Consider the following 27,634-nt stretch of genomic DNA (forward strand, 5'->3'; position numbering starts at 1 on the left):
ATACACAGCGCTGAGAGGTCAAAATCCAACGGGAGACACAGATCCCAAATGTGCAGCTGTAATATTCCAACAAAGCGGTCTTATTTTCTCATAACTCCAACGTGGATTATCATGATATGAGAAACAAAATACAAAAAATGGGTTACATAACTATTAAGATGTACACAGTTACTGAAGAATGAGTCCACTGATTCCCAAGGATGTGCTCAGTAGTAGAATACACCTTTAGTGCACGTAGCAGAATATGCATAAAGTAATGCTTACTATAAGCTTACATCAGTAAGACATATTCAGACTCATACAGGTTTCTTTTCTCCGTATATTTTTCCTCAACTTCCCATTGGTCACATATATGAAAGTGAAGAAAAACTCAGGATGTAGATAAAAATCACTTTTTAATCTTTAAAATATATATAAGCAATAATGCATCCGTACCAGATGGTAACAAGCCTAATCCATGAGCTTTACAGATGGTATAGAAGCCGGGTGCTCTATTTCAATGGTTAGAAATAGGCTTTGCAGGTACTGAATGTAAATTCACTGTCACTCACAACGCGTTTCAATGCTCGCTGGCGTCTTTATCAAGTGGAGTGGCCCTGTTATAGGATCAAACCGGCACTGGTATCCACGGACGCTGACCCTGGCCTCAGCACTCCCAGAAAAAGGGGGCAACAACATGCCCCCATTTCCGGGAACGCAGCCCAGAAACGCCCCCGCTCCACCTCTCAAATACTGCAGCATATCAATCATGCTGCGGCTTAGGGGATCTGCGAGCGAGATTGCAGGACCCGTTCTGCACATGCACAGACCCCAAACAATCGGATTTGTACGTAAACCATCGAGTTTATGTACCAATCTGAATCAGGCCCATATTCAATTTCATTTATATACAGTTTACTAGTTACAGAAAATGCTATTAAAAACAGCATTTAAATGATTGTAACCATGGTCAGTGTTTACAATATTATTATTGTTATTTTACCTCCAAGTAATTTGCTGTATAGTACATTATATTCCTTTTTGCCACTTATGTTTTTTTCTTCCCTCTAATCTTTTTCTGCTAATATTTATGCGGCTATCCTAGCGATATGGGAAGGAAGGGTTCAAATCTTACACACATGCAGACTATGATCAGTGGGGGGCTCATCTCCGATTATGACACTATAATGGTCTGACTATTTATTACAGATTAAATTCCCATTCCAGACTGCAGGAGCAAACCAATGAAAAGGCAAATCTGCAAATACAAGTGAGACAGAAGCAATGATGGTAAGAAAAAACTAACAAAAGAATAACAATATGTTGTTAAGATAATGTGGAAAAAAAACACTATGTTAAATTAAAATAGAAAGTAAAAAAAAAAAAAACACAACGAGGGAAATAGAATGATGAAACATGAAATAAAGGATGAGAAACACTGGATATAAAGCGGAAGGCATATAGGTGTACACTGTTAGTTTTTCTTCAACAAATATTTGACTTTGATTTTCACATTAAGAATATGTCACCATAGGGGGTTCTCTGTTACTCCCTTCTCTCCATTCCTCTATCACTCCTGCCCCCACCTTTTCTTTCTACCATGTCAGCTGTCAGCTTTCTCAACCACACAAGTCAGCAATCCAAAGAATCATCAATACCTCTGTCTGTCAGTCAGTAACCGCTTGTCAATAGCTATCTCACATCTTGTCCACTTCTACACATACAATTTTATTAACCCCTTGCCAACAGAATCCGGTCAGAGTGTCAACATTCAGAAGGTTGACACTAGGATGTTGACAGGTTATGAATGTCGACATGGACATTAGGTTGACAAGAAAAATTTCAATATTCAAGTGTCGACATAGTTAAAATATTGGCATGTTCATAATGCCGACATTCAACATGTCTTCACCATTATGTGTTATTTTTAGGGTTAGGTTAAAGGTTAGGGTTAGGCTACAATATGCAAAAAAAATGTATGCCGACAATCTGGTGTCGACATTCTGATGGTCAACTTTTCATACTACACCGCTTGCCAGCTCCGGAATCCTTTGTATAACAAAGTTTGGCAAAAGCAAAATCACACATACTCAAAGTAGTCAATATTTTAAACATTGGTGAAATTCTTTTTGTTTCAGTAATTCTACTTTACGTACCAATTGTATAATAGCTGACCATCACAAGCTGCGTTACAACCTGTTGTATCATTTTCCTACACAAACTTTTCCCACTAACCGAAGCCCAGGGATTCTCTGTTCTAAGACATAACCAGGGGGGTGAGTGGGTGAACCAGACATATAGGGGTATTCAATATGAAACGAAAACTTCGCCGTCTATGTGTGTCAAAGTTTTCGCCACACATCGGAGCTTTTGCCGGCGAAAAAGTATCGCGCGCGCCCCCGATTATACCCGTATTCAATATGAAATCGGCGAAAATGGCACCCTGCGAATGTGAAATCAGCGAAAACTTTGCTGATTTTTGGGGAAATCACCCTAACACCCCCAAAAAGATGCTCTGACATGGGGGATCACTCTGGATACCCCCGATTAGCCCTGCTGATGGATTTTGGGGTCTTTAAATGGGCTTAATAGCTGCTATTTTGGGGACATGGGAAGGGGGTGAAGAATAGTAGAATAGTATTTAGAAGTGTTTTTGGCTGAAAATAAGTAGTTCCAGCAAATTTTGGGTACTTGAAAAATGGGGGTGAGCATATTTAAAAGTTGCTAAAGTGAAGATTTAAAAAACGTATAAAATCCACCTGCCGCAAACACCTGCAATGAAATAAACACCTGGGGCATACTTGGGGACCTCCCTAGATTGTAGTTTGCTTGTTTTTAACTTTGTACCCCCCCCCCCAATTTTTTTTTTCGCCCCCAAAATGAAAGTGCTTTTTTTGGTGTCCTCTGAGGTATTTTTTTTTTTTTTACACAGTTTACCTTTGGGGGACTGTCTGAAGGTCACAGTGTGGTTTCCGAAATGTTGCACCCCAAAAACCCAATTCTGCACTTTTTTCCGCCACCCATTCCTTGGTGATACTTTTCCGCAGGGCCGAATGCAATATACTTTTTGCACCGTCGAAAAGTTTTCAAATTGAATACGGTGTAAAAGTAAAACCGGCGAAAATGACGTCATCCGAGCGAAAACCTCGCAGAAACTGCGTTTTCACTCCATATTGAATACCCCTGATAATCTGTATTACAGAACTGACAGAATCCCAGGTATATTGATTACAAGGAGCAGCCTTTGAGGCTGTGGTTAGGAGTAAGGAGAGAGTTTGTAAAATGTTACAGTAGGTGGTAGTGCAGCTTTAAGGCATTGTTCATAAATTAGCGGCATATGTTCATCTGACCACAGTGTTAACCACAATTAAACAGCACTTAAATTGAAGCCATTAAGGAAAAATAGTATTGTTCCCTGTGACAAACTCTCCACTATGTTCACAGTAACATTTATACAATTTTGTGTTTTTAATATAGAGGGTTTTATAAGGCTATGTAATGTGGATAGCCTCACCAAAAGAAGTGGCCATTTTGTTTTATTAACGTTAATTAGTATTTTGCATTGATGGCTATTTATGCACTATACCATATGTGCAACTTCCCAAATATAATGTAGTTTGTTATGGTGAAATTGGCACAAGCGAAGCAGAATGCGGTTTGCATATCCTTTAAAATGCACAGTCTGCATAGGACAAGAAGTTTAGCACAAGAAAACCCTTAACTCACTTGGCTCTATTCCTTTGTTGCAGTCAATTAAAATTCAGAATGGTCATTCTTCTATACCGCATTCACCTCCTGAATTTTCCAGTAATTTCAGGTAACTGTAAGGGGTCTTGGGGGAGGGTCTGCACATCACTTACCTGAAGACATTGATTCTCCTTATTATAGGTATATAATTAATTTATCCAATTATTTTTCAAGTAGTAAAAAGTGGAATGCAGCGTTGTTAAAATCAGCATAAGCATATACACAGTAAAACATTAAAAAGGTGTGGATAGAGGGAGGGATAACAGCACACTTCATCCAATATTTATAACAGGTCCAAAGCATTTCAAATAAATTACACAGGGCAGACTGGATCTTCTGCTTCTTCACTCAATATCCAGTCACAATAGATAAATGGGCAGATGTACTATAGCGGCACATCTTGCCGCTATAGTTCTTCCTGCTTCGCCTCTTATCATGGAGAAGCAGGAAGCAATAACACCGAGATGTACGGTATTACCATCTCAGCCGCCGGAGTGGTGAGAGAAAACTCCCCCCTCCTGCGATCCCTGCAAGACCCACAGCGCATCAGCCTAATTCTGATGTTCTGTGTCTTATCTCCTGGACGGCGCCACTACGTACATATGCGTAACACATCATGCACAACCTGAGATGTCTACTGAAGCTGACAGGCCGCTGCAAGTGGTACACATGCTGCCAGGTAATCCTGACGATATGTGAAAAACACGATAAGTCACAAAAGTGAGCCTATCATTTTTTAATAACATCTGAATGATTTTCCATCGCCAATGGCGAAATCATTAAATGTTTCCATAAAAACTTAGAGAAAATGTATTTTTCTCTTCGTTAACTGTTTTCATACACATCTCCTCCAAAGTCACTTACATTTGTACATTGTACAAATAGCATTACTGGAAATCGAGTTTGTTAAACCGTGGTCTTGTAACAACTGAATAACAGTTTCAATGTAACAAATTACCTGTCCATATGGCCATTTTAAATGATTATCTGAAAAAGAGAGTTTGAGAAGCAAAATATATTAAAGACTATAACAATGGCGGATTTTGGGGTTCGGGCACCCTTAGGCACAACAGTAATGGTTGTCCCCCCTCTGCCCAATTTTATTATTTCATTGTTTGGTTAAAAGTCCTCATTTGACGATTGGCAGTTTAATATAATATAACAGGATGGTACAATAGAAATATTTTGTAGTTACTGCTAAAGTTTGGACTGACAACTAAAAAACAAGTGTCCAAATGTCACCCTCAAGCAAGTGGCACCCCTAGGCACGTGCCTCATGTGCCTAATGGAAAATTAACTGGGTTATAAAGTCAACAGATTTCAGTATTTATTAAAGAGTGAGTAAATTAAACTAATTTATAAGAAATGTAGAATTACAAAAACTGTTAAAATATCCTTATATTGTTGCATTGTTATTATTGAATGGGGAAGATCTAGGGATGGAATTTTATATCAATATTTTCCCACTTTAACATCCTCTACCAAGATGTACAAGAAATATTCACAGTCATCTTTCTGTTACAAGTGACAAACTAGACGATATTGACAACAGGCAAGATATCTATACAGAAAAAGACAGAGGCGTATCTACCCCTTGGCCAGGATGGCACTCGCCAGAGGCGCCGGCTGAGGGGGGGGCGCCATCCGACGGTGCCACCCGTGGTCAGGGGGTAGAATCAAGATTGGACTGCCAGGACTGGAGTCCTGGGTACGCCCCTGGCTCCTTGATCTTCAGGGCCGGGCAGCCGCTGGCACTTGCCGTTGGCTGCCTGGTACAATGAATTAATAAAGTGGTTTTTTTTTTTAGACAAGGTGCATGTGTCGTTATGCTGCATCGCTGCACTGAGGAGTCAGCCACAGCTGCAGCCAGGCAGAAGATGGTAAGTATCTGTGAGCTGTGGGGGCTGGATGCGGGGGCCAGGGGCAGGAGCTGGGGAGACAGAAAAGGGGCTAGCTTAACAGACAGAAGTGGGGCTGGCTTGGAGACAGAAGGGGGGCTGGTTGGCGAGACAGAAGGGAGCTGGCTGTGGAACCAGTTGGGGGATGGCTGGCGAGACAGGAGGGGGAGGTCTGGGGAGAGAGGAGAGGGATGGCTGGGGAGATACGAGAGGGATGACAGGCGAGACAGAAGGTGGATGCCTGGGGAGACAGGAGGGGGGGTGGCTGGGGAGGCAGGAGGGGGGTGGCTGGGGAGGCAGAAGTGCTGGCTGATGAAACATGGAGGCTGGCTGGGCAGACGTAATAGTACAGAGTGTAATTATTCTGAAAATATGGGGGAAAAGGGGCGCCGTCCATTAAGTTGCCAGGGGTGTTTGGGCTCGTAGATACACCCCTGGAAAAAGGTGATGAATATGAAACTGAATCCTTGCTTGAAAATTAGTTGAAGCGTACCACCTGTATAATGGTTAAAGAGAGTGTCTATGTCCACAGATCATGATATGCCCACAAGGCCTCTAGTAGCTAAATGCCTCAAGTCAGGGATATACATGCATTTAATAGACACTTGGGGGGTATATTTACTAAAGGTCGATTTTGGCTTCTTGGTGTATTTATAGGTGATTTTCTGTGTGATTTGCAAATCAAGGATTTACTAAAGGCAAAATCTACTTTAATATAGACTATAAAACTGAGGCCCTGATTCAGAGCGCTCGCTCTGAATCAGGGCCTTCCCTCTTAATTTTTAAAGCGGCCTCCTGGCCGCTCGTATAGCTGTGGGTGACCACCCACAGCTATAGCGAGCGGCCAGGAAGATGGTCTTGCGACGAGACCCTTGTGGTAGGGTCTCGTTGCCGCAAGCCCTGGATTAGTGATGGACAATTGGTAGTAGGAATGAAGATTTTAGAATGGATGAAGGATCAGCAAAAATCAAAAACAACGTTAATTCAATGCCGGTCTCTAAGCCTGGCAACACTAAAGTGAAAATGTTACTCTTGCAAACATACACACAGTAATTATTAGCAAAGTAATCTGTGATAACACTCTGGACAACAAAGTAATCTGTGATAACACTTGGCAGAGTCAGTGGAGTGTGAAGTGCAAGCAGACGTGCTGGTAACAGTAGTCCTCCATACAATTTGCTATGCCAGGATACAATATACTTGGCTACATGTGGTGTTGAATATGTAACGCAGGTGTTGGTGCTGGTGGCAGTTAGTCCACATGTAGTACAGCTTAACCAGTTCATAGATTTACTGAATCAAGTAGCATAATACACAGGGATGTCACAGGTGTAACAGCTGTATACAGATTATTAAAAAAAAAACCTCACCTTAACAAAGGGGCGCTGATGCCCCGAAACGTCTGCCTGTTTTTCCTTTATATGGATCAAAACATATTTATCTACCTGCTGCTTTGAGACTGGGAGTGCCACTACTATTTTTTGCTATCCTATCAGTTCAACTAAGGAGGCACCCGAGCACATTGTATTTGGTTTATGGGAGTGCCGGACTACTGCAGTCTGTATAATATAAATATATATATATATATATATATATATATATATATATATATATATTTTATTTATTAGGGGTGTGCACCGGCCACTTTTTGTGTTTTGCTTTTGGATCTGGATCTTTCTTCGTGTTTTGGATCTGGATTGGTTTTGCCAAAACCACCCTTCCGTGTTTTGGGTTCTGGGGTTTGTGTTTTGGATCTGTATTTTATTTTAAAAAAAGCATAAAAACATTAAAAAATCACAGAATTTGTGGGTTTTTCTGCTCCTAAGCTATTATTAACCTCAGTAACCTTAATTTCCACTCATTTCCAGTCTATTCTGAACACCTCACACTTCACAATATTGTTTTTAGTCCAAAAGGTTGCACCAAGGTAGCTGGATGACTATGCTAAGCGACACGAGTGGGCGGCACAAACACGTGGCCCATCTAGGAGTGACACTGCAGTGGCAGACAGGATGGCAGTTTGAAAAACTAGGCCCCAAACAGTACATAATGCAAAGAAAAAACAGAAGAAGAGGTGCAAGATGGAATTGTTCTTGGGCCCTCCCACCCACACTTATGTTGTATAAACAGGACGTGCACACTTTAACAAACCAATCATTTCAGCGCCAGGGTCTGCCACATGACTGTGGCTGAAATGATTGGTTCATTTGGGCCCCCACAAACAAGCTGGCAATTAATCTGTCCCTGCACAAACTGGCTCTACGGAGGCAAGATGTCGTCCTCATCCTCCTCATCCACCAATTCCTCACCCTCTTCAGTGTTGTGTACATACTCATCCTCACAGAGTATTAATTCATCCCCGCTGGAATCAACCACCACAGGTCCCTCTGTACGTTCTGGAGGCTGGTCTCCCTGGAAGAGTTGATAATTCATTTTATGAACATCATCTTCTCCACATTTTGTGGAAGCAACCTCCTATGCCCTTCGCTGGCAAGGTTCCCGGCTGCACTAAACACTCTTTCGGAGTACACACTGGAGGGGGGCAACTCAGGTAAAATAGAGCCAGTTTGTACAGGGGCCTCCAAATTGCTTCTTTTTCCTGCCAGTACATGTACGGACTGTCTGACATGCCTACTTGGATGCGGTCACAGATGTAATCCTCCACCATTCTGTCAATGGTGACAGTATCATATGCAGTGACAGTAGACATGTCAGAAATTGTTGCCAGGTCCTTCAGTCCAGACCATATGTCCAAACTAGGGATGTGCAGGCTCGGTTCTACTCGGTTCTGTTCGTTTTTTTTGACCGAATCTTATTGGCTATCCAAAACTCATGACAGCTGATACCCAATAAGATTCGGTAAAAAAATCCGAACGGAACCGAGTAGAACCGAGCCTGCACATCCCTAGTCCAAACTTGGTCCTGCCTGCCCTGCATCACCGGCAGCGGGTTGCTTACGATACCAAAGTTGTTTCCTGGCTGCCCCAGTTGCGGGAGAAAATGAAGAAGGAGCTGTTGACGTGTCACGTTCCGCTTCAGCTGACAGTGTTTTCACCAGCAGGTCTTTGCACCTCTGCAGGCTTGTGTCAGCTGGAAAGAGACACCATATAGGCTTTAAACCTAGGATCGAGCACGGTGGCCAAAATGTAGTGGTCTGATTCAACAGATTGCCAGGATTAGAGGGTGGTCAAAGCGAATGAAGGGCTTCATCCACAAGTCCCACATGCCGAGCGGAATCGCTCCATCTTAGCTCCTCCTTCACTTTCTCCAGCTGCTTCTGCAAAAGCCTGATGAGGGGAATGACCTGACTCAAGCTGGCAGTGTCTGAACTGACTTCACGTGTGGCAAATTCGAAGGACTGGAGAACCTTGCACAACACGGAAATCATTCTTCACTGCGCTTGAGTCAGGTGCATACCCCCTCCTTTGCCTATGTCATAGGTGGATGTATAGGCTTGAACGGCCTTTTGCTGCTCCTCCATCCTCTGAAGCATATAGAGGGTTGAGTTCCACCGCATCACAACCTCTTGCTACAGGTGATGGCGGGGCAGGTTCAAGAGTGTTTGCTGGCGCTCCAGGCTTTGGCACGCAGTCGCTGAATGGCGAAAGTGGCCAGAAATTTTTCAGGCCACCCAAAGCATCTCCTGCATGCCCCTGTTGTTTTTCAGAAAATTCTGCACCACCAAATTTATTGTGTGAGCAAAACATGGGACGTGCTGGAATTTGCCCAGATGTAATGCACGCACAATATTGGTGGCGTTGTGAGATATCACAAGTGCCCTGGAGAGTCTAAGTGGGGTAAGCCACTGGGCAATAAATTCCCTCAGTTTATCTAAGAGGTTGTCAGCAGTGTGCCTCTTACTGAAACCGGTGATACACAGTGTAGCCTGCCTTGGAACGAGCTGGCGTTTCTGAGATGCTGCTACTGGTGACGCTGCTGTTGTTGCTGCATAAGGTGATACATCTACCCAGTGGGCTGTCACAGTCATATAGTCCTTAGTCTGCCCTGTTCCACTTATCCGTGGTTAAGTGGACATTGGGTACAACTGCATTTTTTAGGACACTGAGTACACTTTTTCTGACGTTTCTGTACAGTATCGATATTGCCTGCCTAGTGAAGTGGAATCTAGATGGGATTTGGAACCGGGGACACACTACCTCCATCAATTGTCTAAATCCCACTGTACTAATGGTGGATACCAGACGCACGTCTAACATTAACATAGCAGTCAAGGCCTCAGTTATCCATTTTGCTTCAGGATGACTGCTGTCGTACTTCATCCTCCTCGCTAAGGACTGTTGGAGGGTCAATTGTTTAGTAAAAGTAGTGGTGTTCCTACTTCCTCTCTGGGATGATGAACGACTCCAAGCAGCAACAGCAGCAGCGGCAGCAGTAGTCGTAGCAATGTAGGATCCTCCGGAGGAATCCCAGATAGGAGAGTCAGTCATGCCAGTGACATGGCCTGCAGGACTACAATTTCCGATCCTGACTAAGGAGGAAATTGACAAGGAGGGAGTTGACGGTGTGGTTTGCAGGTGCTTGGATACAACAGGACAAAGGGATTTAGGTCTCCCTGGACTGCTTACGGTCTTAGCCAAAGTTTCTGAACTTGACAGTAACTTTTTATGAACGCGCTGCAGGTGACGTATTAAGGAGGATGTTCCTAGGTGGTTAACGTCCCTACCCCTACTTATTTCACCTTTACATATGGTACATATGGCAAGACAGTTGTTGTTCGGATTTGGATAGAAATATTGCCAGACCAAAGAGGTGGAATGTTTGGTCTTCTGCCCAGGCATGACCGTGATGGGCTTTTTCATCCCACGGACAACAACTGTCTCCCCCCGGAGCCTGATTTAAACAAACAAAATCACCATCAGAATCCTCCTCGCCAACTTCCTCCTCAGCGCCAGCTACACCAGTATCCTCATCCTGTTGTACTTCAACAGTGACATCTTCAATTTGCATATCAGCAAGTGGACTGTGGGTGCTCCTTTCAGCACTTGCAGAGGGCATGCAAATGGTGGAAAGAGCCACCTCTTCCCGTCCAGTGCTGGGAAGGTCAGGCATCGCAACCGCCACCACACTTGGACTCTCCTTGGGGATTTGTGATATCTTCTTAGAACACACAGTTCTTCGCTGTGCTTTTGCCAGCTTAACTTGTTTGATTTTTGTGGCGGGAGGAGGGCTTCCATCGTCATGTGAAGCTGAACCACTAGTCATGAACATAGGGAAAGACCTTAGCCGTTCCTTGCCACTCCGTGTCGTAAATGGCATATTGGCAAGTTTACGTTTATCCTCAGATGATTTAAATGTTTTTTTTAAGGTCATTTTCCTGAACTGTGTCATTTGGGATTTTATATGCCCTCTATTATGACATTGGGCATCGGCCTTGGCAGACGACGTTGATGGCATGTTATCGTCTATGTCATGACTAGTGGCAGCAGCTTCAGCACTAGGAGGAAGTGGTTCTTTGTCTTTCCCTATTTTATTTTTAATCGGACAAAGTTTGGTCCTGCATTTATGTTATATTGATATATACGTGCAGCTAAGGCACACACAAACATAGAAAAGAAGAATTTTTGGAGTGCACTTTGGGGTTACACCACCCTTTAACAGACTTATGACACAGGCGCACGCTTGGCGCTGCTCCTTTGTTGATGCACGTGTGGCTACAGTGCACGCAATTCACAATACAGAAAAGAAGAATTTTTAATTTTTTAGGAGTGCACTTTGGGGGTTACACCACCCTTTAAGAGATGAGCTAGCCGGCCCTTTACTTATGACACAGGCGCACGCTTGGCGCTGCTCCTTCGTTGATGCATGTGCAGCTACAGTGCACACAAACACAGAAATAAATGTGATTTTTGCACTCGGATCAAGCACCCATGATTGACAGATCACCCCCTGGACAACACTACAGCACCCCTTTAGGACTACAGCCTTTATGGGACACTGCACAACACAGCCCAGCCAGCCCCTATGGACAACAGCAGCACAACACAGCCCAGCCAGCCCCTATGGACAACAGCAGCACAACACAGCCCAGCCAGCCCCTATGGACAACAGCAGCACAACACAGCCCAGCCAGCCCCTATGGACAACAGCAGCACAACACAGCCCAGCCAGCCCCTATGGACTTTGGAGGAGTGGACACAGCCCCTATGGACAACAGCAGCACAGCACAAGACAACACAGCCCATCCAGCCCTAACTCCCACCCTCCCTCTTCACTGTCCACAGCCGGATTGAGAAATGGCACAGACGCGGGGACCTTTTATAGAATCCAAAACCCGCGAGATCCGGAAGGCGGGATGATGACGTTTTGCCTCGATTTCAGATCCGAGTCAGGCGGGAAAAGTCGAGCCTGACTCGGATCTGCCTCGGATTCGGGGGGGGTTCGGATTTCAGAGATCCGAACCCGCTCACCCCTAATATTCATATATATATATATATATATATATATATATATATATATATATATATATATATATATATATATATAATGTGCGCCGACCCCCGTGTTTTGGTTTATCTCCTTCAAGGTTTTGGATCTGGATTCGGTTTTGCAAAACCACCCTCAAGTGTTTTGTATTTTTTTTTTTTTAAATTAAATAGATAAAAAGTTTTAAAAACAGCTACAATCATGTAATTTATGCAATCCAAAACCCGAAATTCGGATTTAAACTCCGAATTCCGAACCTCAAAAAGATCAGAACCGCAACCCGGATTTACCTGGATCTCCTCAGGAGATTAGAACTGCGACTCGGATATACCCGGATTCACGAAATTCGGGTTTCTGGAGAACCGAACCGCACATCTCATAAATATATATATATATATCAGCAATACCACAAGTTTCCCAAATAGGGTAAACCTGAGGAACCAGCACACCACCAAATCAAATGATATCAATAAAGCATTTTTTAATGCAGTGTCAAAAAGAGAATATATAAAAAAGCCATCATAGAGCCAACTTCAATGAATAATTTGTAAAGTACTCATCCGACACTGCAAGCTTTCAACAGTGGGGAGAACGATAGTGACCGGCCATCCCAACGGGCCGTTTCGGCACATCTAGCCTTTATCAAGGGTCAGCCTTGTTAGTACTCAATATGACAAGGCTTAATATAATAGAAGTAATTAGAGAGCATTGTACTCACCTGTTCACACGCATGTCGCCGCCATGTGCCATCACCGGAGCCCGGCACCCAAGAGGAACACTCTAACTCACACCCGTTTCTGGAGGTCTCACTGCAAGTTCCGCTGTACCAGAAGTGACACGACGGGAACGCCGCTACTACACATCCGGACAGACAGAGCCGAGTCACACCTACAACAGAAACGGGGGGAGTGGTCAGGCGCACTCAAAGGGGCGGAGATCAGGTGGCCAAGGCAACAGCATACGTGTAAACAAGAACAGATATTGACACACATATACACACTTTAAAACAACATATGAGAAACAAGACCCAACAGTGAGATCCATGTATAATGTCACAGATCTAGCACATATTTCAAAAACAATTAGACATTATTAATATTAATCCATTACATCAAATGATGCAATGATCTAGACCAATAAATATAACAAACCCATGGATCAATATTAATGTCACAATGTAGGTCTAGTGAATTAATCACCACAAAATATATAAAAACACACACAACAAATATATACACAATACCATTAGACATACACATATACATACAAGGAGTGACATAAATAAACTACAAGGCTAATACTGGACAGCCAATATTGAATATCAAGAGCCACATGGATACTAATGATACTGTGATAGGATCACTGGTAAAGTGGTCTGTGGCAGGTACATTTGTCCCAGATTCCTGTCTTATGTGTTCTAAACCCCCAGGAGAAAGTCTGCAGTGTAGCAGGCTCTAGTCTCGGCTTTTTGAAAAGCCAGTTTGGGACCTGGGGGTTGTGGGTGAGAGGAGAGGGAGGGCTCCACCCACGGCCACTCCAGGTTTTGGTTCTCGCAGCCTGGTAACAAGCTTGTTAGGGTTTCCACCTGAGAGTGGCCAATATAAGCCTAGTGTGTTTAGGGCTGAGTGTCTCACCTGGGAGAGCAGGCAGGGAGTTTGCTCAGAGACACTTGAAAACCTAACTGTGAGTGTTGTGCTGTGCCTTTGTTGCTGGTGAGGGCATTAGGCCCTGCCAGGTTCTGGTAGTGAGGGAACCACCTGTGAAGTTAGTGCCCCGACAGGGCTAGGATTTATGTTTATGTTTTCTTTATGTTATTTCTGACACTGTACAATAAAGGCTGGCGCCGACCACCTTGTACTCGCATCCAGACGTGTGTGTGTGTGTGTGTGTGTGTGTGTGTGTGTGTGTGTGTGTACCTCGACCCAGGAGAGGGACCCCTAATCTGACTGTGTCACAATATGGTGGAGAATGCGGGCAACCACACACACTGAAGTTGCAGCAAGAGGAAAACTTTCCGTTTAAAACTTAAAGGGACAGACACCCAATTTGTGAGTGTGGAAATAACGCTGTGTCCTTGGAGTCCCATAGAGGAGGCATCAGCCAATGCTCAGATAGGCAAGGTTCAGCTTCCAACCTACACCCCAGGACAAAATGGAAGACATTATTAAGGCCTTGCTCCAAGCTACAGCAGCTCAGCAGGAGACTAACAGACTTCAACAGGTCGCCATTGAGGAAACCCGCCAGGCCTTAGCGGAAAACAGCCAGGCCATAAGAGAGGTGGTACAGCACCTGGTTGCCCGGCCCAGAGAGGTTACTACTGGTCCTCCCACCCCCACTCACTCTGTACGAGCCAGTCACTTCCTCCAAAAGATTACTTCGGGCGATGATGTGGAGGCCTATCTCACCGCGTTTGAAAGAACGGCCGAAAGGGAGAGTTGGCCCAAGGAGCAGTGGGCAAGTCTGGTGGCACCTTTTTTGTCTGGGGAGCCACAAAAGGCCTATTTTGACTTATGCCTGGCTGATGCCAAGGACTATAAAAAAACTAAAAACAGGAGATCCTAACTCGCTTGGGAGTCACCACCTTTGTTCGTGCCCAACGGGTCCACCGCTGGGAGTTCCATAGGGACAAGCCTCCACGTTCACAGATGCATGACCTCGTCCATCTGTCCTCAAATGGCTACAGCCCGAGACGCTGACGGGACCACAGATCGTGGAAAGGGTCATGATGGACCGGTACCTGAGATCATTACCTGTGACTCTGTGCAAGTGGGTGAGCCATGCAGACCCTAAGTCCGTGGACCAGTTGGTCGAGCTGGTGGAGAGGTACGTGGCGGCTGAGGAGCTGATGAGTATGCCCCACCGAGCCCCGATGGCGCACCGGCGAACTCCCACAGACACTGGTAAGACTGTTCCAGGTGAGAAGGGTGCTGGGCAGTGGAATGTACCTAAGACTGAGGGTGTAGAACCTGGAGACAGGCCTGCCAGGCCAGGAAGGTTCTTGCCCCGTAAACGTCTAGACATTAATATGACTCAGTGTTTCCGATGTGGTGGCTTCGGCCATATTGCCGCTAATTGTTCACTTACAACTGAACCTATGCAATGTGATACTGCTCATGTCTACCGCAGGGGGTCTTTCTTTGCACAGACAGCCTGTACGGCTGACCGGCAGGCTGAGACTGATAAGCACGTGTGTGTACTCACTGTAGATGGTAACCGAGTAGAGGCACTGTTAGACTCTGGTAGCTTGGTGACACTTATAAAAGCTGAGCTGGTAAACCCCTTGAGGCGTAAGGGGAAAACTGTTGGTGTGACCTGCATACATGGGGATACTCGATATTATGTTACGGCCAAGGTAAACATCGAGACACCATGTGGCTCTGCTATAGTTTCTGTGGGTTTGGTGCATGGTCTGGTGTACGATGCAATATTGGGGAGAGACTTTGCTCACTTCTGGAAGTTGTGGGAAAGCCATTTTGTTCCAGAGGTGAACAACCCCCGATCCATTTGAGAAGGTTGTCGATGTAGTGGAGGAGGGAATTTCTTCTGAGTCAGAGTTATTCCCTTTTTCTACTATGGTTGGCGAACTAGAGAATGCGGAGCGTGACGGTGGCCCGCCAACTGATGTGCCTCCCATTGAGGTGGGAAGTGTTGTTGGGCCAGGTGATCATCTGCCTGATTTAGAGGTCAGAAGAGAGGTCTTGGAGCAGTTGAATGACCCTACTTTGGTAAAAGCCAGGGAGAATGTAAAAGTAGTTGATGGTAAACCCGTAGACCCTGATAGTCCTTTGTCCTATCCCCACATGGCAATGTGTCAGGATTTGTTATATCAGGTGACTAAGAAGGGGGAAGATATTGTGGAACAACTAATAGTTCCCAAAGCCTACAGAAGAACAGTGTTGGATCTGGTCCATGGTCATATAATGGCAGGCCATCTAGGGGTAGAGAAAACCACTGAGCGAATAATGCAGAGGTTTTTCTGGCCCGGGCTTCATAAAGAGGTGTCTGACTTTTGCGCATCCTGCCCTGAGTGTCAGTATCATGCTCCCAGGCCACATTTTAAGGGTCCACTAGTTCCTGCCTATTATAGAGGTGCCGTTTGAAAGAATAGCGATGGATTTGGTTGGACCCTTAATGAAGTCTGCCAAGGGACACCAGTATATTCTGGTCATAATGGATTATGCTACCAGGTACCCGGAAGCGATCCCGTTGCGCAATACCTCAACCAAGACCATTGCCAGAGAGCTAGTTCATGTCTTTAGCAGGCTGGGTATACCCAAGGAGATACTAACTGACCAGGGTACACCGTTTATGTCAAAAGTCATGAAAGAGTTATGCCGCCTGTTCAAAATTGAACAGTTAAGAACTTCGGTTTATCACCCCCAAACCGATGGGCTGGTCGAGAGGTTTAACAAGACGTTAAAACACATGCTTAGGAAAGTGGTCGACAAGGATGGTAGGGATTGGGATTACTTATTGCCGTATTTATTGTTGGCCATAAGAGAGGTTCCCCAGTCCTCCACCGGGTTTTCACCCTTTGACTTGTTGTATTGGAGACACCCAAGGGGGTTACTAGACATTGCCAAAGAGACATGGGAGGGGCAGTCTAGTCCTTACAAAACGGTGATTGAGTATGTTTCTCAAATGCAGGAGAGAATTGCTGCGGTAGTGCAGATAGTGAGAGAGCACCTGGAACAGGCTCAACAGGCACAGCAGAGGGTATACAACCGCAATGTCCGGTTACGCAGCTTTGCTCCTGGGGACAGAGTGTTAGTGTTGGTTCCCACTGTGGAAAATAAACTTTTGGCTAAATGGCAAGGGCCCTTTGAAATCTTAGAAAGAGTGGGACAGGTCAATTACAAAGTTTACCAGCCGGGGAAAAGAAAGCCGGAACAGATATACCATATAAATCTGTTAAAGCCCTGGAAAGATAGAACGGTACTGTCGGCCGTCCGAGCCCCTCCAGTATATCCAGGGCCCTTAGTTCCCAAAGTGACAGTGGCAAAAACCCTGTCGGCAATTCAACAACAAGAGGTCAAGGAGTTTCTGATCAGAAATAGGGTGCTGTTCTCTGACGTACCTGGGAAAACCTCAGTCATTAAATATGACATAATCACTGACCCAGGGGTTAAAGTTAATCTAAAGCCCTATAGGTTACCAGAAGCACAAAGAGAATCGGTGTCAAAAGAAATTAAAAATATGCTAGAGTTAGGGGTTATTGATGAATCACATAGTGAATGGTCAAGTCCCATTGTGTTGATTCCAAAGCCTGATGGGAGTGTGCATTTCTGCAATGACTTCCGAAAGTTGAACAGTGTTTCAAAATTCAATGCCTACCCAATGCCAAGAGTGGATGAACTGATTGAGAGACTAGGGACGGCAAGGTATTTAACCACTCTTGACCTAACCAAAGAGTATTGGCAAGTACCGTTAACCGAGAGCACCAAACAAAAGACAGCTTTTTCAGCGCCAGAGGGCTTGTTTCAGTACAAGATGTTGCCCTTCGGGCTACATGGGGCACCTGCTACCTTCCAAAGAATGATGGACAGGATTCTAAGGCCCCATAGATGGTATGCGGCTGCTTATCTGGATGACGTGGTCGTTCATAGTCCTGATTGGCAGTCTCACTTACCCAGGGTACAAGCAATGTTGGACTCCATCTATAAGGCAGGTTTGACAGCCAACCCAAAAAAGCGTTGTCTAGGCATGGATGAAGTAAAATATCTGGGATACACCATTGGCAGAGGCCTGATAAAGCCTCAGCTCAATAAAGTTGATGCCATACAAAACTGGCCATGGCCTCTGAATAAGAAGCAGGTGAGAGCCTTCTTGGGAATTACGGGGTACTACAGGAGGTTTATACCCAACTTTGCCACCATGGCAGTCCCACTGACTGACCTGACCAAAGGCAAACAAAAAGTCATGGTAGAATGGAGTCCTGAGGCAGAGAAAGCTTTTCAGGAGTTGAAAGTAGCGTTGTGTTCCCAACCAGTCCTGATGACTCCTAATTTTGAAAGGGAATTCATAGTACAAACCGATGCATCAGAAGTAGGTATAGGAGCGGTCCTGTCCCAGAACAAGGAGGGTGAGGAACACCCTATTTTCTATCTTAGCAGAAAGTTGAATGTACATGAGAGAAACTATGCCACAGTGGAGAAGGAGGCGTTGGCCATAAAGTGGGCGTTAGAGGCTCTCAGGTACTACTTGGTTGGAAGAAAGTTCAAATTGATCACTGACCATGCCCCTTTGAAGTGGATGTCCGAAAATAAGGACAGTAATGCGAGAATTACGAGATGGTTCTTGGCGTTACAAACTTTTAAATTTGCAGTGGAACACAGGCCAGGAAGACAGCTGGCCAATGCAGACGCGTTGTCATGCGTTCATTGTTTGGGGGCTTCAGTTGCTCCGCCCCACAGGTTGAAACAAAGGGGGGGATATGTGATAGGATCACTGGTAAAGTGGTCTGTGGCAGGTACATTTGTCCCAGATTCCTGTCTTATGTGTTCTAAACCCCCAGGAGAAAGTCTGCAGTGTAGCAGGCTTGAGTCTCGGCTTTCTGAAAAGCCGGTTTGGGACCTGGGGGTTGTGGGTGAGAGGAGAGGGAGGGCTCCACCCACGGCCACTCCAGGTTTTGGTTCTCGCAGCCTGGTAACAGGCTTGTTAGGGTTTCCACCTGAGAGTGGCCAATATAAGCCTAGTGTGTTTAGGGCTGAATGTCTCACCTGGGAGAGCAGGCAGGGAGTTTGCTCAGAGACACTTGAAAACCTAACTGAGTGTTGTGCTGTGCCTTTGTTGCTGGTGAGGGCATTAGGCCCTGCCAGGTTCTGGTAGTGAGGGAACCACCTGTGAAGTTAGTGCCCCGACAGGGCTAGGATTTATGTTTATGTTTTCTTTATGTTATTTCTGACACTGTACAATAAAGGCTGGCGCCGACCAGCTTGTACTCGCATCCAGACTGGTGTGCTGCTTCCCTGCTGCTGTGTGTGTGTGTAAGGAAGGAGACCTCTACCCAGGAGAGGGACCCCTAATCTGACTGTGTCACAATACATACAAGCCATAAGTGGAATATCTAAAGATAACCATACATAAGACGACCACATAGAGAGAAACGATCTTCAAATGAACGGAGTGAACAATAATTCCTCATTAAGGCCAGACGGAGCCATCGAATTCAATTTATAAATCCACTTGCATTCTCTCTGTAATAATAAACGATGTCTGTCACCCCCTCTTCATGATGGAGGCACATGGTCTATAGGCATGAAACAAAAGTCCTTAATTGTATGTCCACAAGAGATGAAATGTTTGGCCACAGGTGGTGTGCTGGCATCTAATTTGAATGTGGCTTTTTTTATAGAGATCCTATGCATTCCAATCCTCTTCTTAAGCATGCGAATAGTTTTGCCCACATACAATTTGTTGCAAGGGCACAAAATCACATATACAATGAATTTAGATTCACAAGTCATTCGATGCTTCAGACTGAATGTTCTACCCGTTATCGGATGGTGAAATTGATCACCAACCAGTAAATAACGACAGTTCACACATTTGGCACATTTGTGTGCCCCAATCTGTAGAAACAGCCAGTTGGAGTTAATGCCGACCCCTGGGCTAATATCCGAGTAAGTGAGATGTTCTTTTAAATTACGGCTTCTCTTGTAACAAAATAGTGGAGGATGAATACAATCACGACCAATGGTAGGATCAGTCTGTAGGATATGCCAGTGTTTTAATATGGCTTTACGAATAAGGCCTGAGGACATCGAATACGTAATGGGGAACAACATCCTATCTTCTACTTCTTTTTTAGAATTATTCGTTAACTGTTTATCTCTCAAAAGAGAGGAACTGTTATCAATAGCCGCATTCACTTCACGACTGTCATATCCTCTCTGTATGAATTTAAGCCCCATTTCATTTCAGTACCGGCCCATCCTAGTTAGCCAGTGTAGTGCCGACCACAGTGAGTGTGGTCAGCGCTACACATTTACTCAGGACCAGCGCTACGAGATTAGTCTGCATCCCGCAACTCCGGCAGACTCGATCTCTATTACATCCCGCCATTAGTGTTGACGTAACATGCAAAAGGGCCAGTACAGTTGTCCATGAGAAGAACAGTCTCCACTTAGGTCAACTCAAGCCACGTTAAAGTGACTGTCCCCGAGTTTTATTTATGGTCATGCCAAAGCAGACTCTTACGGGAAATTGGACTCGTTTGAAATTAAAGAATAATTTTTCACATAAATGAAATAGGAACAGTAAAAAAAAGAGAACACTTAAATTTTGTACAGGAAACAGAGCTTGCATCAATATTTCTGGAGAAACCGGATAATATGTATTAATCTCTACATTGTATAAAATAAAGTACATCGCTGTGATATATCTTAACGGTTTAGGCAGCGTAAGCCAAGAAAGTGCTCGGACGTCCGTTTTTTTATTGAATTGCTTCACAAAAATCATCACTGCTCGGTTCCCTTTTGTCATACATTAATGTTACCTTCCTTGACAAATGCTCTACAATCTATAGAATAGAGAAAACTGCATCAAAATCCATCTAGTGGTTCTCAAGAATAACCCAAACAAACAAACAGACGCCTACTAGGGACTTTATTTTATACTATGTATAGATTCTATTAAAAAATGTATTTACTTTTTTCAAGAGTGTATTTTTTTTTAAGATGCAATGTATAATCCTCTTGTTACTGGGTATAGATGTGTACTCCAAAAATAAGTGCAACATTTTAAATTTTTTTTGCTGGTGCCAACTAAAATCTCCAGTCGTTTAATAAAACTGCATTGTCTTTATTTGCGTGTGGTGGTACTGTTTTATACACTAGAATGCTTATTGCAAACCCAGTGCCAAACACAGTCAGGCATCTTATGTAACCTTGCATGCAACATTTTCACATTTTCTCATCTCAAGTCTAGGCAGGGGCGTATCTACCCATTGGCCAGGATGGCACTCGCCAGGGGCGCCGACCAAAGGGGGGGCGCCACCCGGCAGTGCCACCAGTAGCCAAGGGGTGGACAAGTCCCTCGGCCCCACAAGTGTAGGGCAGACCGCAGTGATAGCGGTCTGCCCTACACAGTTTACAAACACATAGTGCCAGTGGCGGCTGTGTGTTTGTAATAGCAGCTAGCTAATGAGAGTCAGACAGACTCTCATTTGCTGCTGCATCGTCCACGGAGGGAGCCGGCTGGAGCTCACTAATCAGCTCCGTGTGCCGGCTCCCCCCGCAGCATGTAATGGGAGAGACGTCATACGTCATGACATCTCTCTCATGCAGGAGAAGAGCGGCCGGGACTCAGAGCAGACAGCGGCGGTCGCGTCGGGAACGGGGATCAGGTAAGTTGAATTATTTTTTTGTTCTTTGTGTGTGTGTTTGTAAGCCTGGCACTACAGGGGGAGGCACTGAAATAGGGCGTGGCCACTACTGGGGGCACTTTATGGGGGGTGCCCGCTACTGGGGTGCACTGTATAGGAGTGGCCACTACTGGGGGCAATTCATGGGGGTGGCCACTACTGGGAGCACTGTATAGGGGTGGCCACTACTGTGGGCAATTTAGGGGGTGGGTGGCCACTACTGGGGGCACTGTATAGGGGTGGCCAATACTGGGGGCAATTTAGGTGTGTGGCCACTACTGGGGGCACTGTATAGGGAGGGGACTACTACTGGGCTCTACTACTGGGGGCACTGTATAGGGGGAACTACTACTGGGCTCTACTACTGGGGGCACTGTATAGGGGGGAACTACTACTGGGCTCTACTACTGGGGGCACTGTATAGGGGAGGACTACTACTGGGGGCACTGTATAGGGGGGGACTACTACTGGGCTCTACTACTGGGGGCACTGTATAGGGGGGCTACTTCTGGGGGCACTGTATAGGGGGGCTACTACTGGGGGCACTGTATAGGGGGGCTACTACTGGGGGCAATGCAGCATAGGTGGGATTACTACTGGGGGATTACTATTGGGGGCACTGCATGGGAAGGGGGGGGAGGGCGCGCCTGTCCATTACATTGCCAGGGGCGCTTGGATCACTAGATACACCCCTGAGTCTAGGGGGTAAATTTACTAAAGTGAGAGTTTTTAGATGTGTTTTAGAAGTGATGTTGCCCATAGCAACCAATCAGATTCTACTGAACATTTAACTAGCACCTTCTAGAAGATAATAACTAGAATCTGATTGGTTACTATGGGCAACGTCACTTGTAAAACTCACTTCTAAAAACTCTCACTTTAGTAAATTTACCCCTAGATGTGTCACCTTTAAAACAGGCAAATCAGTGCACAAACAGAACACTAAAGTTGAAGAAGAAACGGTGTTCACAAACTTCACAGATCCCTGAGGATCCCCGAGGAGAGTCTGACATTGAGCCTGTATGGGTGTGTCTGACATTTCTGACACTGTAATCATAGAGAAGCCTCATTCCACTATTTCTGATCAATCTGCAACTGAGGATGATGATGATGACATAGAAACGGAGGATGCTAAAGTGGAAGTGCAACAGGATGAGGGGGATATTTATGTATCCGACTTAATGAGGATGTTGATGATGAATGTTTTGGTTATAAGACCAATAAATCCAACCCTTCCATGTGAAATTTGTTTTAACAACATTTGTCAAGGCATATGTGCCATTTGTGAGGCCAAAGTAAGTAGAGGTAGGGATGTTAACCATCTAGGCATCTTCTCCCGATTATGTAATTTACAATGAGTTAATTCAAATGATTTATCAAACTCTGGAAAATTCTATAAAACAAGCAGTCCAGCATCAGCTACCAGCAGAATGGATAGTTCCCATACATTCAATATTCACCGCCAACACCTTCATCATCAAACTCCTTATTAGAGATCAGAGGTAGTACTACATCCAATTTTCAAATGCAAACTGACTCCTCCCCTATCCAGGATTCCCAAGAATACTTGCACGCTAGGGCAGCTGCTGCTGGGGGTGGATCTTTATCACAGAAGGGGCCCAAGAAGAATAGCAGTTTCACACAAGTGACTGTGAAAAAAGCATTTGCAAGAGGAACCAAGTATGACAGCCGCCATCCTGCTGCACAGTGAATCACTGAAGGCTATGTTAGCATTAGATCTGCTTCCAATCTGGTTTTGGACAGTTAGTTAATGTCATGTGTCCTCGCTACCAAATTCCATTTCAATTCCATTTTACAGGAACAGCAACTCATCACCTGTACCAGGATGTTAAAAAATGACTTGGTAGAGGCCTCCCTCCATAAGAAATAAGGAATTGGTAAATTTTTTCTTCCCTACCTTCTCAGATTCATCATCAAATTCATTCCTGTTTCCACTCCACTGCCTGGTACAAAACAAGAATATGTATTAATGACCCTCCTGTCCCCTTGGATGTTATGACTTATCATCGTAAGCCACTCCTCTCCTATTTTATATACAGACATCATTATGTCCAATACAGTGATGTGTAGTGAGGTCAATGGCTGGGGAGGCACAGATGTATAAAAACTGTTTCTATTTCAAAACTCTGGAGCATGACAGGGAGTAAGATAGGGGAGTGAGTATGACAGGAGAGGCTGTGCCTCCCCTGCATACCCTGACTTCACGTCCCTGGTCCAATATATGGGAACGGCCGCACCAGCCTGTTCTGTCGTTACTGTTTTCATTGCTAATGTCTTTTCACATGTTTTATATGGCACTCCATTTTACTCATCTATTTGAAAACTGTTGTAATTTTTTACTACATTGTTCTTTATGATTTTGCTTTCTGTATTTCTGTATTGGTTTTCCAATAAAAAAAAAAGATACAACAATCAATGTAATCAACTCAATACAAATATAATAATGGAATAATGGCCCTTGAGCACTTTTGACTTGTTGTTGCCTGTAGAACTACAAACATGCCTATGGTTGCTATAACATGCTGGAGCTTATAGAACTACAAGTACTTGCTTGGTTCACATGGTTCGACAAAAGTACATTAATAGAAAAAAGAAAAGCGAATTAAAAAAATCCCACAAATAATGAATGTTATATTAATTTAATTGAATGACTAGAGTTCATTTATTTGTGCCATGGCCTTTTCTATTAGCAAGTCAATGCCACTGTCTCATGGTTCTGTTTGCTCTTTTTAATGGTACTACTTTGGGTCAGAAGACGTGTGCACGTCCCTACTGTACATAGATTGGCCTATTCAGATGTAGGGGACCGGCAAGGGCAAATTAAACTTAACTATAATCATGCTATGTTTCATGGCACATGCCCAGTTGGAGTTCTAATCAACTGTGAATCGAGCCAATTTAGTTGACTATAGCTGTCAGGACCTTAGGAGTGTATGTAACCTTTGTGTGAAACAAATTCTGTACCTGAAATATTGTAAAATATGTTCATCATATTAGGTCAATTTTTCTAACTTTTTTTTTTAATTCGAGGTGTAGTGTGTATTATTTTGTACATTCTTTCAACAAAATAGCATCACAATCTGTGCTTTACTTCTGGGTACATGCCATCTCTGGAACCAGGAATACTTTCCACATGACTTGATTGTGTCCTCACATTTCAGCATTCTGGTATCTTGTCTAGAATTTCTTCAGTCACTTCTTACAGAGGAAGATATTCTTTCAAATATAAATACATTTTTTTTTTTTTATATTTCTTCTAAACTAGGAACTCATCTGTTCAATAGAGATACCCAACAAATCAACTTTATCTCATTGGCTGAACTTAATTATAGCATCTCTTGGAAATAACAGAATTTTATAAGATAGCCTTGGCCGTCCTAACATTGATAAACTGCAATCTCTGGACGGTGTCTATACTAATGCTCCTTCTGATTAATAGGACATTTTACGAAGCTGTGCATGACTGTGTCTGCACGTTTTCCTTCCATGTTTACCCACTGAAAATGGCAAAATAAAATATGTAAACACAAACAATATGCAACATAAGGTTGTGATTATGGTCAAAGCGTATTTCTGCTCACAACCTACTTTCCATCTGTATAGTTATACGAAAACACTCCACAATATCATAAATAACTTGCAGTAGCTTGCATGCAATGGCATAGCAATATACATGTCATTTGTATTATTACAATACGAAGAGATGCAGGGAACACTTCATAGATAAAGCAATACATAAATAACAATGGTAACTGTGAGTATGTTGGAGTGGCTAATCTGAGTCAGGGTCAGTGTGAAGATAGTAATTAGGTTGTATAGGTATAGTCTATTTTATAAATAGTGAAGTTTTAGGTACAGTTTCAAGGTTGAAGGTTGAGTCTACCTAGCAACTGATCCACATAACCAAACTCATTTGGGAGGTGATGTATCAAACCTTGGAGAGACACAAAGTGTAGAAGTTGCCCAATGCAACTAAGCTTATTTCATTTATTTAACTTAGTCTTCGAAATTACAGAAGCTGATTGGTTGCTGTGGGTAACTTCTTCACTTTATCTCTCTCCAAGTCTAAATACATCTCCCCTACAGCCACCCCCAGACCTTTCTGCAGCTCTCCTGTCACTCAACATTAGAAACAGTGCTTGTAGAAGGTCTGAATGGTCTATAATGTAGAATGAGGCAGGGGTTGTGGTGGGTTTTGTATATTAGAGCCTGTGCTTTGAATCTACTGTAATATATTATATATATATATATATATATATATATATATGTATGAAGAGGTTTCTTTGTTTGGTTGTTGGCGAATATCTTCCACAGCTCTCAAGGTAAAGCTGCCAAATCATACATAGTTCTTTAATATCATAAAAGTAAGCTATTAGACCACATAGCGACAATGCAACAAAGCAACAGAGCGACATATGTTATATATAAAATTAATTGGTCTGTCTGGTTATGCATTTGGCCTCCCATGTGCCGATTGGGAAACCAGCACGAGGTGGTCCAGTTGGCTCCTGGCCAGGTTGTAGGGGGGTTAGGGTCCCACTCGGAACTCCTGTTGGGCAGAACTTTGACCCGGGGGTGCTGGTCAGAACTTTGAACCGGGGAGCCTGTTGGGATCCAGCCTTCCACTGGATGGATTTGGATGAAAACTTTACAGAGTGGTAACACTGGATCTCAGAAGACATACTAGAGGGTTTGAGGTCTCGGTCAGACCTCCCATTGGTGTACACTGGGCAGAACTTTGACCTGGGGAGCCTGTTCTGTGAAGTTTTCATCCAAATCCATCCAGTGGAAGGCCCAGAACAGACTCCCTGGGTCAAAGTTATGACCAGCACACTCTGCCGTGAGGTTCGACTGGGACCCCAACCACTTCATTAGGCATCTCAGACCAATTGCCACCCCTCTGTGAAGTTTTCATCCAAATCCATCCAGTGGAAGGCCCAGAGGGGTGGCAATTGGTCTGAGATGCCTAATGAAGTGGTTGGGGTCCCAGTCGAACCTCACGGCAGAGTGTGCTGGTCATAACTTTGACCCAGGGAGTCTGTTCTGGGCCTTCCACTGGATGAATTTGGACGACATCACATAATAAAACGTAATAACTTGAAGATTTAAACCCGGGCAACGCTGGTTACTTCAGCTAGTATTATTCTAAAAATGATGGTGTGATGAGATGAGGTACTGCTAACCTGCTATTTGCTCAGCTATCCCATCTCCTACATTATAGATTAATGGACACTGGACTTTGCTAGCCCCCTCTCTGCTCCTCAGATCTTTAATATGATAATCCAGGACTGAAAAGACCAATTGTCAGCAAGTATCCTTTATGAGTGATAAGGTGTGTTATGTTGTAGATATGTTCTATCCAGATATGATAAAATTGTTAATTGTATTGGTAAGCTACAGGAAGGGTATTCTCACATGTCAGCTACGGCCTTAGTACCCCTCCCTTGCACCTTGAAAGCATGGTACAGGTTAAACTTGAGAAGTTCTCTTAATCAAGGAAGCTGCACCCCTTAGTTAAAGTGATGGATGACCCATTGGGCCTGATTCAGACCCACTCGATAGGCTACGTGCGAACGCAGCCTGCCGATGTTAGCATTCTGCACATGTGTAAGCAACACAGTGTGCGTGCGCAAACTAGTCCATGCGATCAGGAAGCATTTGCTGGCTGTGCATAGATAGCTCGCTAGAATGAGTAACAGGACATGCAATGTGTGGACACTGACTGGGGTTGGTCGATGGAAATGGAGGAGTGGTGGTGCGAACACAAGCGTGCCTGAGCATTTTAACACCATTTAAGAGGCGTGCATAATTAAGACACAGCATCATTGTACATGTCACATGGTTGAAATTCACACTGAAGCACTCGCAGTGCTTGTGGTAGGGTATGGTCAGCCACAAGTGCTGTGATTGCTTCCGATGGTACTCAGTGTTACCGATGGTTGCATACACATCCTGGAGATGACATGTATAAGTGGGTGTCTTAAGACAGGCTGGTGGGCATCTGCATACACACTGCGATCGCATGCCAAGACATAGTGGGCGTGCTAATGCCTTGCCGTGCGATCGCAGATTTGCATACTTTCACTGCATGTGAACGCATCTAGCGAGCGGGTCTGAATCAAGCCCATTGTTCCTAGAAGAGACCTAATTCGACTTGCTGGCACCTTAGCCAGAAGTGGGA

The 27,634-nt window shown here is 44.3% G+C and overlaps 1 long non-coding RNA gene across 1 annotated transcript in view; it reads right to left on the reverse strand.

Annotated features, from left to right (window-relative positions):
- The window catches only part of LOC148477072 (uncharacterized), a 204,234-nt gene that overhangs the window by 132,192 nt on the left and 44,408 nt on the right, over nucleotides 1–27,634 (reverse strand). The window contains exon 2 of the long non-coding RNA XR_015872559.1: nucleotides 12,787–12,956. This is a non-coding gene — a long non-coding RNA (uncharacterized LOC148477072). The remainder of the gene's footprint in view (nucleotides 1–12,786; nucleotides 12,957–27,634) is intronic.

This window comes from Taudactylus pleione, unplaced genomic scaffold (assembly GCF_031769625.1).
Source record: "Taudactylus pleione unplaced genomic scaffold, aTauple2 ptg000749l, whole genome shotgun sequence".
NCBI classification, from domain to species: domain Eukaryota; kingdom Metazoa; phylum Chordata; class Amphibia; order Anura; family Myobatrachidae; genus Taudactylus; species Taudactylus pleione.